Genomic DNA, 10128 nt, shown 5'->3' with positions numbered 1-10128 from the left:
TGTGGCTACAATGGGCATTCCTGATAAAAAAAAAGATCCTGGCAAGAGCAGAAGTTACATTTTTCATTACTAGAGTCCCAGGAAGGCTTTCTTTCTATCCACCATCTTATGCTGCTTCTCAACACTATATTCCCATTTGCAAATGTAAAGTTTCAGAGCACTCATGATAATGAATAAGGATTAACATTGTAGTTAGTTACTAGAACCTTTAAGGTTGGGCACCAGCTTTAACCATGTCCAAACTTAAATTCACTGCTAGAAGGGAGAGAACTATGATCAGATTTTTTTTTATTAGAACCCAGTTAAGTGATATCGGATTGGCCTCTGCTTGGTTTCCTGGTCAATCCAGTGACTAGTCTGATCATTCTGAATGTTGTCACCAAGACCCATTCCCAGATAAACGTATGTGATGTCTTAGTTGCCTTTCTTTCTGTTTGTTCTTGTCTTCTCAGCACTTAGCACAGGGCCTGGCACAAAGTAAGTGCAATAAATGCTTGTAGAATTGATTTGACTTTTATAAAGTACCAACTTGACCATGGGATACAGAGATGACCTGAAAAGCAGCAATTTACAGCTAGTAGTAGCAAACGTAAGCATTCATAGATTATCTTCCTAAATGCTTATTATAATGGCTTTTCACTAGTCTATGAGGCAGCCAGCAGTTTGAGGCATAGACGGAAAATAAGAGGGAGTCCCTAAGCTCTAGAGAGCTAGCAAAGACTGCAAACATTCACCAGAGACATTTAGGCATCTGTGGAGTTATTCTTACAAGTGACTAATTCTCAGGCTACTGGCAAGGGAATGTTTTTGAATGTTTCTTCCTTCCTTCCTTCCTTCCTTCCTTCCTTCCTTCCTTCCTTCCTTCCTTACTTCCTTCCTTCCTTCCTTCCTTACTTCCTTCCTTCCTTCCTTCCTTCCTTCCTTCCTTCCTTCCTTCCTTCCTTCCTTCCTTCCTTCTTTCCCTCTTTCCCTCCCTCTCCCCCTTCCTCCTTCCCTCCCTCCCTCCCCCCTCCTCCCCCCAACATAATCAATTGGAAAAGATACTTAATAAAACAGGATGTATTTCTGCCATTTTATTGAATTCTGCTTAACTTAACATTTCAAAATTCCAATGAAAACCAAAAGAAACTTGACCAGATTTTTAAAATCACACAATCAAAACTCACTTGTATTTACTGGTAATAAACAAAAAGGGCAAGTCATCATGGAATTGAAATTAGAGAGCAGAAAGTAAGACCTCATTTCTGCTTTACATCATATGTGACAAATAAACATGATTAAATTTTTAAAATGGAATTTATGAACATAACACGAAATACCTGGTACATATTTGATATTATACCTTAATTTAGAATTACATTGGTTATGGTCATTACTCAAAAAACAAATGTTATTCGTTCTGCAAAAAAAAAAAAGTTAGCATTTGTGTAATTGACCTGTGTTAGTCAATAAAATAAAATAAAATTTGGTTGGAAATTTGAAATTTCAGCTAAAATGTATGTTCCATTACAATATTCACAGCAACTTTATATTACTAGCCATTAAAAGTATAGTATATGTCACAGATTGTTGATTCACGTAGGAAAAGCAATGTTGATGCATATCAATTATTCTAGAGAATCATAACAATATACATCCAAAACATCTGCAATTGTGTTGAGGCACCATCATTTAACAATTCATGGGGCTCCATTTTTAATTTAAGTGGTTATAAAGGGAAAGAAATCAATTCTTAAATGGATTTTAAAGAATGAGCTTAAAGCTCATCATATATCAGAAAAGGTCAAGTGTTAATAAAGTTGAAATGTGACATTTGTCTCTGCATTCTATATGAATAGTTACAAGAAATGTGGAGTGCAAGGAATAAAGGATGACGATACAGACTGAATCTGATTGAACTGGCATAAGAAACACCCAGGCGAGGTAAGTCCTCCTACAGAAGCAGGTTGGCACTCTATCTGCAATTTATAGTTTTAGAGTGCTGCCTAGAGCACTGAGAGATTAAATAAGTTGCCTAAGGTGAAAATAGTAGAATAAATAATTATATTTTAGTACATATCTGATTCAATTAGCAATAAAGTTTAATGAATTAATCTAAATTATATTTTTTAAGATCAAGTTGACTTTAAAATTTCTAGTAAGTGAGGAAAGTGGATAAATTTGAAAAAAAAATTTTCATGATTTGATCTACCTACAGCAAAGGTTTAACTAGATTAACCATATGATATAACATATCTAGTTTTTATGGCATAGAAAACAATGTGAGAAAGTGATTTTTCCTTGCACAGTTTGAAAAATACATATGATGGAAAACATTAGATTAAAAAGTCATCTGATATTTTTAGTCATAATAATGTCTGAATGGCATTGACTGCAAGGCTGATCCCTTTGACTGAGCAGAAATTAGTTATTAAGATGGATTTTTTAAAAAAGAGATTTATACATCAAATTTATTTACTGTAATAAGGATATGTGGACATAAAGCATTTTTTATGGAAAATAGCTCATTGCAGTTCAACTTAGTATTTTAATGCAGCTCAAAAAACCGTCCAAAACAAAAGAAAAAACCCAACATTAATAAAATCCTCTACCTAAAAAAAGAAACTTCAAAGGTTGTTGTTTTTTGAATGTCTGACATAAAAATTCTATCCAAGTTCAAGAAGAATAGCAGTGGTCACCTCAGAAGGGAAAAAAAGTTTTGATATGGAGGCAATATATTTGTTATTTTAATTTATGCAAATTAGATGCCTATGCCCTTACTTATGCAGTACCTATCCAGGTAGGCCTTTAAAAAGGAGCTGTTGGCTAGAGTATCTATATTTCTCTTTTACTCAGTTAGAAGCATTTTACATAGATATATTTGTTGTACAAACATTGTTTGCTTTCCTTTATATCAGTTTCTGTTAAAGAAAGACAATGCTTTGTGTGGCAATTCTAATATATAATATACACAATACAGTTAAAATTCACAAGGCAATATTCTGAGCTAGATTATGGTTATACAAAGATAACATTAGTCTGAAATTCAGCATTACAAGATTTTATGACTATTTAGAAAACCACAATGACAATTAGCTTTAAATAAATTCACAAAACTCCCCCTAATCCAGCATTAGAAACCAGACCATGAAAACATCAATATGAGTTAAGCTTCAATATGAGAAGCACCACAAATTGTGGCTAGGAATAGTGGTAATACAATGCACTAGGATTGAAATCTGGCATATTTTACTCACTCCATTATGAATGACCAAAGTCCAATAACACCAATATACAAGGAGTTAAGGCAATGCCTCAAAAGAAAAAAAATGTATTCGTAAACTCAAACTTGCCAGACAAAATAATCTTTTAATGAATCATTCTGTTAAGATACACATTTCCAGTTGTGATAGAGGCTTAAAATCAATGACTTGCCTCTTTTTTTTTGAATGGTGGGGACAGAATGAAATTACATAAACTCCTGATAAATATCACAGTACAAGATCTTTTTTGAATTATTCAAATTAAGTAAGTTTATTTAAATGATTTCAATGATGTTCCCAGTAACATCATTCAACAATACTAAATTATTTCTACAGTACAAGACTAGCCTCCAGAAAAGGTTGCTGGCAATTAAAAAGATATCTCATGAGTTACTTCTTCATTGTGCAAAGTCAGAATATATAATTTGCACACATCTCTGTCCCTTCTCCTTACCACTGGTCACTCTTTGAACATATAAATTGATGCGAATCCTGAGCACAATTTGGTCCATGATATACTTATACTTCATGAGCATGAATGACTACAAAATGGTTGCAAATCAGGCCTCCTCTGTCCGGGTCAAAATACCTTACAAATGCCCATGACTATTTAAAAATTCATGGTACCTGTTATAAGGACCAAAAGAATGTTCATTATTTATGTGTCAAAAATGTGCCCAATCAATTAATTCTATTTTTAAAATATATTTGCTTCATGTCTGATGAAGTCTTAAGAGTATATGGCTGGTCAAAGAGTTGGCCTTAGGTAGGAGTATAAATAAATGCATACTTAAATCAATACTCAGTGGTAATGCTATAAAATACATAAATTATATAACTGACAATATTTAATACAGATACTTGTGCTTATTTTAGTAAGGTCACATAAGAATGTTAGAAATTTAATTAAGTGCATTTATCTTATTTCATTGTCTGTTTAAAGGCTAGGACAATTAAGTATCAATGTTGCCAATTTATTTTTGAAATAAGAATATAAATAGTTAAATTTCTAGTATGTTTTAATTCTAAAACTTAAAAAAATTGTACTTTGGGTTATAACTGATGTAAAATATTTATGAAACCCTTGTGGTGAGAGAGACAGAGAGAGAGAGAGAGAGAGAGAGAGAGAGAGAGAGAGAGAATATTGTAAAAGGGAGAAACAAGGATGGCTCTCTGAATAGATTTGTGTGTAAATTCAATCAAGATAGCGTAAGGTGAATCCTATATAAAGCAAAGAATCCTTAAGAATTCTCTGGTTTATCTTCTTCTTGAATACAGTATTTTGGCTTGCCTAAAGTATGGTTCAACTACATTTTCACCAACAAACCTGTGTGCTTCTTTTGCTTTTTATGTAGGGATTTTAAGGTACCGTAACATGTAACTGAACTAAACCAAATAAGAAATTTCATCTTCATTCTCTTGATATTAAATGATTTTTTTAGGTCATGCAAATTGCTGAAAGAGTATTGACTTAGTGGAGGGAATTTCCTCACCTGGGAGTAAAATCAGTGGCCCAGCTGCCTTCCACCCCCATCTTCTGGCATGTAGGTCAATGGTAGATGATTAAAAAAGGATTAGAAGAATTCCTGTCCTCCCCATAGATCTGAAATCCTGAATCCAGCTAAAACTTTAGATTTTTTTTCCCGATTTTCTTTCATTTGAATCCTAACATTTCAGAAATACATAGGAAACCTTTGACAAAAGTATTCTTCAGGGCATTGAAAACTTCTGGAATCATTAGAACAAATCTTAGAGCTGGTAGAGACATCGGAGAGCAATGATTCAGTTCTGTTGCTTTATACAGCAAGAAACTGACATCCATTGAGGTTACATGAAGTCACACAGGTTAGGATGCTATGTGGCATATTTGCTATAAGAACTTTTCAAGCTGGTAGTATTTATTTGTTCCTTTTCATTTACCTTCTAGAAGCTCAGGTGACCATTTTGGGGATCTTCAGGCACCTCTCCCCCTTTTCCTAATGTTATCTGAGAGGCCACTATGGTGCAATGAGATTGGGGATTATATAGGACTTGAAACTGCATTTTCCCCCGTAGGGCTCTACCAAAATAATCAATAAACAATAAGGGAGGAGGTGGTGTTTTTTGTCTCTGGGTGTTCAGCAGAGCATGAGGTCAAGGGACTGAGGAGGAGCTCCGAGGCTGCATTGACTCAATAAATGTGTATTTGCCCTACTTACCTCACAGAGTTATTGTGAGAAAAGTGCTTTGTAAGCATTTAAGTGCCATAGAAATGCTATTATTACAGCACTAATAATATCATGTTCAGAATTTTAACATATCAGGGTGCTTCATATAAAGGCACTACACTCCAAAAAAATCATCAATTTAGTTGTGTAATCCCTTAGGGCTCACTGAAATGTCTTTCAGAATTGAGTTGATAATCAACATAAGTGAAGATTGCCCGCTGTAGTATCATTGTAGGAATCATTCTTTACCTAGCTTTATTTAATTTCTATGAAATCTATTCACCTATGAAATACCTTAATCAAGGCTCTTTGCTTTGTCTTTTTAAACTGACTCCTAACCCTCTTTTCATCTTCTTCACTTCCTGCTCCCTGAAGGGACATGAAACCGTCTTTCTCCTCATAGCCCCTTTGTTCCCAGAGTCCCATCCCATTCTCTTTCTTTGGGCTGCTCCTTCTAGTGCCAACTATGTTGATTTTTACTATCAGATCGTTGGCAAATACTTGTCCAGTCACATGTTCATAAATTAAACGTTTAGAAGGGAGTTCAGTGAATTGTTTGATTTCCATAGTAAAACTGTTCTGTTGGAGAAGAAAAATGATTGAGGATAATTTAGATAAGGATTGAATTTCATCAGAGACAAGGTACTCTTTTTCAGGTGAGTATATTATGATGTTACTCTGACAATGCTTTATCTATGCCTTTTGGACCTCTATATCTCTATGTCCATAGCTACATCTATATCTGTGTCTATATGGATATCTATCTACATAGATATCCATGTAGATGTGGCTGTAGCTATAGATAGATATAGATGTATCAATATTAACATAGATACCTACATCAATATAGAGATAAAGATAGAGATATAGATAGATATAGATGGAGATGGAGATCTAGATGTAGGTATATTTATTTTCACAGTTTGAGCCAAGTCTATACCATGGCATAAGTGGTTTGTTCATTTCAGCCATCCTAACCAGTTTATGTAGAGAGTTATATGATTGGCTAGTTTGTGATGACCAGTAAGAATCACAGCTTGCATTTACTTAGCACTTCAAAGTTTACAAAGCACTTCACACGCAACAACCCAGTGAGGTCAGTAATGAGAATGTCATAAGCCCCATTTCACTCATGAAGAAACTGAAGTTCACTGTGGTTAAGTAAAGTATCTCAGCTCATACAGCTGAAATAAATAACAGAGCCAGGATTTTAACCCCGGCTAGCTGACTCTGTCCCTGGTGATCTTTTCATTATCTCAGGCTACCATCCGAAGAAGCTGGGATGGACTGGCTGTGTCACTGTCTAGGTCATCAGCTGTCATGGCCAACACAACATACAGTGAAGGGGAGAAAGGGACTTTAATGCTAAATTACTTGGATAGTATGCCAGAAAATTACCAGTCCTTCCTTTTACTTTGTTATCACGCTAATCTAGACTTGAAATATTGCCCTGAAAGAGATGATCAGCATTTGAGTATGTTTTCCACAGGTGAGCACATGGGGAGACTGCACAAAACCACGTGTTTGGGCCATCTCTACTGTACACTTAGTTTTCCTGTTAGTGGGCACCGGGTTGCTTTTAAATCATCTATTCTAGTTTCAACTGCCCCCATCTGAGATAGCTCCTATAAGACAAGTGATACTTATTTCAGGTTCTGTAAAACCACCTGGACTTTAACAAATTTAGCAACTATTGTAACAATTAAATTCTGCAACTATAATTCTTTCTAAAGGAAATCAAAGGGAATTAGAAATGAAGCCTCAATTTTCAAACCAAAATAAACATTTTCTAGTGTACATTTTAAAAAGTAAGTTTGTGTGCCATTTAGATAGCAAAATAATGGATATATTTATGTGGGTGTCTAAATATGTTTGAAAAAGAAATATGGGCAAGAGGAAATATTCTTCTTTATACTACACAGTCATGGTTAGACTTTCCATAAGGCCTATAACATAATGTATAAATAGCTACTATTTTGCTGAAATGTCACAGTGAACATGTAAGGATGGTAGAGAAGTGAACCGCCACAAAATGAGAAACAATTTTACAATTACCTACCATCCTTATCCAAACAAAACTTTGCCTTCTTTTTGCAAAAAGAAATCATTTCTTAAAAAAGTGTAAATATAGAAAATAAAAATGTTAAAAGTTAGACTTTCACAGGTATACTTCTGAAGTAATTATTCTTAAAGACAGGTGAAATACTGCATTGACTTCTTTTCTCAAAAGTTCTATTTCCAACATCCCATGAAAAAAAAACAGTTGAGTAATTGATATTAACTATTAATTATTTAAAATTATAACTAAATACTATGCTTTTTAGTCAAGATGAAAAGTATAGTAAATACTATACATGCTTTCATAAGGTTTAACACTGTTAACACCTAAATTGGAGCCCTAGATTAAGACAAGATTAATTTGCAAATTTACTCTTCTGAATTAAAAAAAAAAACTGAATGCATGGAGTTTGCTTCATAAAGCAAGGCACGTTTCTTTTAGGCAAGTCTGTCTTTAATGTCCTTATTCTGGGCACAGTATAGACTTCACTATTTCTTTATGTGAAATTAGGTTAATAGAAATAAGAGAGCCTTTGGTTAATACATACTTTCATAAATAAAATTTTACAGAGAAAATAGAACAGAACAGTAATATCTTAGCACTGAAGACAATACCTAAGTTCATTATGAAAGAAAATAGTAACAGTTGATCTTTTCAAACCAAACATTTAGGCTTTCTTTATTAGCAGCACTGATTTTTTTTTCAGTTTCTGAATGCTTATATTTCACCAAGTATTCAAAAGGTTGAAATGATGTAAAAAATAATATTTTTTTTCTTTCTTGTCTTTCATCAGTCTCTTATATTGCACATGATTTGAAGATAATCCTCCAGGTTCAGGGCTGTTCCCTCTACGTAATGCACTTCTTAGGAAACACAGGTAAATTAGAAAATTGTTTTACGCCAATAAACAAAAACGTGTGCAAGCAGGCAGATATCCATCCATCACAGTCATCAGTCATTGCAATCTTGATCTATGTGATGAAAAAAAAAATGAATATCTTACTGTTCACAGTACAGTTCTACAGCTCTTACATGAGGCTTCTTCAGATATCTGTTGGGCAGAGTAAACAACAGTATTACTGTAGATTTCAGTTTTGAAAAAAAAAAGACATGCTTAAAGACAATGTAGAAAATATTTGCACAAAATTCTTTTTAGAACTTTTGAAATTTTCTTGCTCTAAAAAGAAAAAAATGTAAGTATTTTAATTTTGTAAACAGTGTGCAACATTCATGTTTAATATATGTGCATATATACATATATATATATATATGTGAGCAAGTCACTTAACTGCTGTTTATCTCAGTTTCCTCATCTGTAAAATGAGAATAATAGCACGTATCTCTCAAGTTTGTTGTGAGAATCAAATGAGATAATAATTGTAAGGTGCACAGAACAGTGTCTGGCACATAGTGAACACTATGTAAATGTTAACTATCATTATTATTATTATTATGTGCATATACATACATGCCAGGAAAAATCCAAATATATACCTGGATTGTTGACTCTTTTTCTCACCGATGATGACAAAAAAGTTCAATCTGAAATAGTTAACAGAATCTGATGGGGCTACTTGGAAAGTAAAACATATCTTTAAAATCATTTGAAAAATCCCCAAATGTTCACATAAAAATGTATAATATATTTCCAAGAGCTTATTTATCTCTCCTTTTTCCTCCCTTTCTTCTTTCCTTTCTTCCTTCCTTCTTCCCGTCCTTCTTTCCTTCCTTCCTCTTCCATTCCTTCTTCCCTTCCTTCCTCCTTCTCTCCCTTTCTTCCTTTCTCTCTTCCTTCCCTTCCTCTTTTCCTCCTTCCTTTCTTTCTAACCTCTATCTCTTCTTTCTTCTTTCTCTTCCTTTCTTCTCTTTCCTCCCTCCCTCCCTACTCCCTTTTCTTCCCTCTCTTCCTTCTTTCTTTTTTCTTCCCTCCCTCCTTATTTCCTCCCTCCCTCTCTTCCTCCTTTTCTCTCTACTTTGCTCCCTTCCTTCCTTTTTTTTCCTTCTTTCTTCCTTTTTTCTCTGCACACCCCACTGAGATAATCCAAGATCAGTGCTGACTTTGAAGCCAAGGGAAATTCAATGCTCATATCAGTTTCATGGGGAGCAAAGCAAGGGAAACATTCTCCAAACAAATACTGTGGAAAAACATTCTAGAGTTCAAAGGATACCATACCTAGATTTGTATTTATTATTACAAAGAAATTTAAATAATTTCATCCTTTAAAATAAGAAAATGTCTCAGTGTGAATAATATTCCTCAAAGCCACTTACAAAAAATGGAAACTTAAATAAATTAGAAAAGTATAATTTATATTGCAAAAATGCAGACTTTGTTATGTGTACTTAATATTAACTATTTGATGAAAAGGATGTGGAAAGGATGAAGCAGAGAAACAAACTTAAAATGTTAGGATCTCCAGGAAATTGAAAATCAAATAGATAAAGTGAATTACCTCTTATTGATAATGGAAACAAATGGGAAAATGAATTAGTTTATGACAATTTAATTTATAAATACCTTCCAGAAACTTAGCTATTATACAAGATATGTCATCTTTCTATAAGGTTAAATGCCAGGGCTGTGCTACACATGTCAACGTACTGACTATTAAAAACCATT

General features: G+C 33.8%; 1 protein-coding gene across 1 annotated transcript in view; it reads right to left on the bottom strand.

Moving 5' to 3' along the window:
- Window positions 1-1058: 1058 nt before the first annotated feature.
- The window catches only part of KCNA3 (potassium voltage-gated channel subfamily A member 3), a 32663-nt gene continuing 23593 nt past the window's right edge, over window positions 1059-10128 (bottom strand). Inside the window, 1 exon segment of the mRNA XM_021001311.2 lies at window positions 1059-8559. The gene's annotated coding sequence lies outside the window, so the exon portion shown is untranslated.

This window comes from Phascolarctos cinereus, unplaced genomic scaffold (assembly GCF_003287225.1).
Source record: "Phascolarctos cinereus isolate Bilbo 61053 unplaced genomic scaffold, phaCin_HiC Scaffold_5;HRSCAF=322, whole genome shotgun sequence".
Classification (NCBI taxonomy): Eukaryota; Metazoa; Chordata; class Mammalia; order Diprotodontia; family Phascolarctidae; genus Phascolarctos; species Phascolarctos cinereus.
This window is presented reverse-complemented; position numbering and strand designations above follow the sequence as displayed.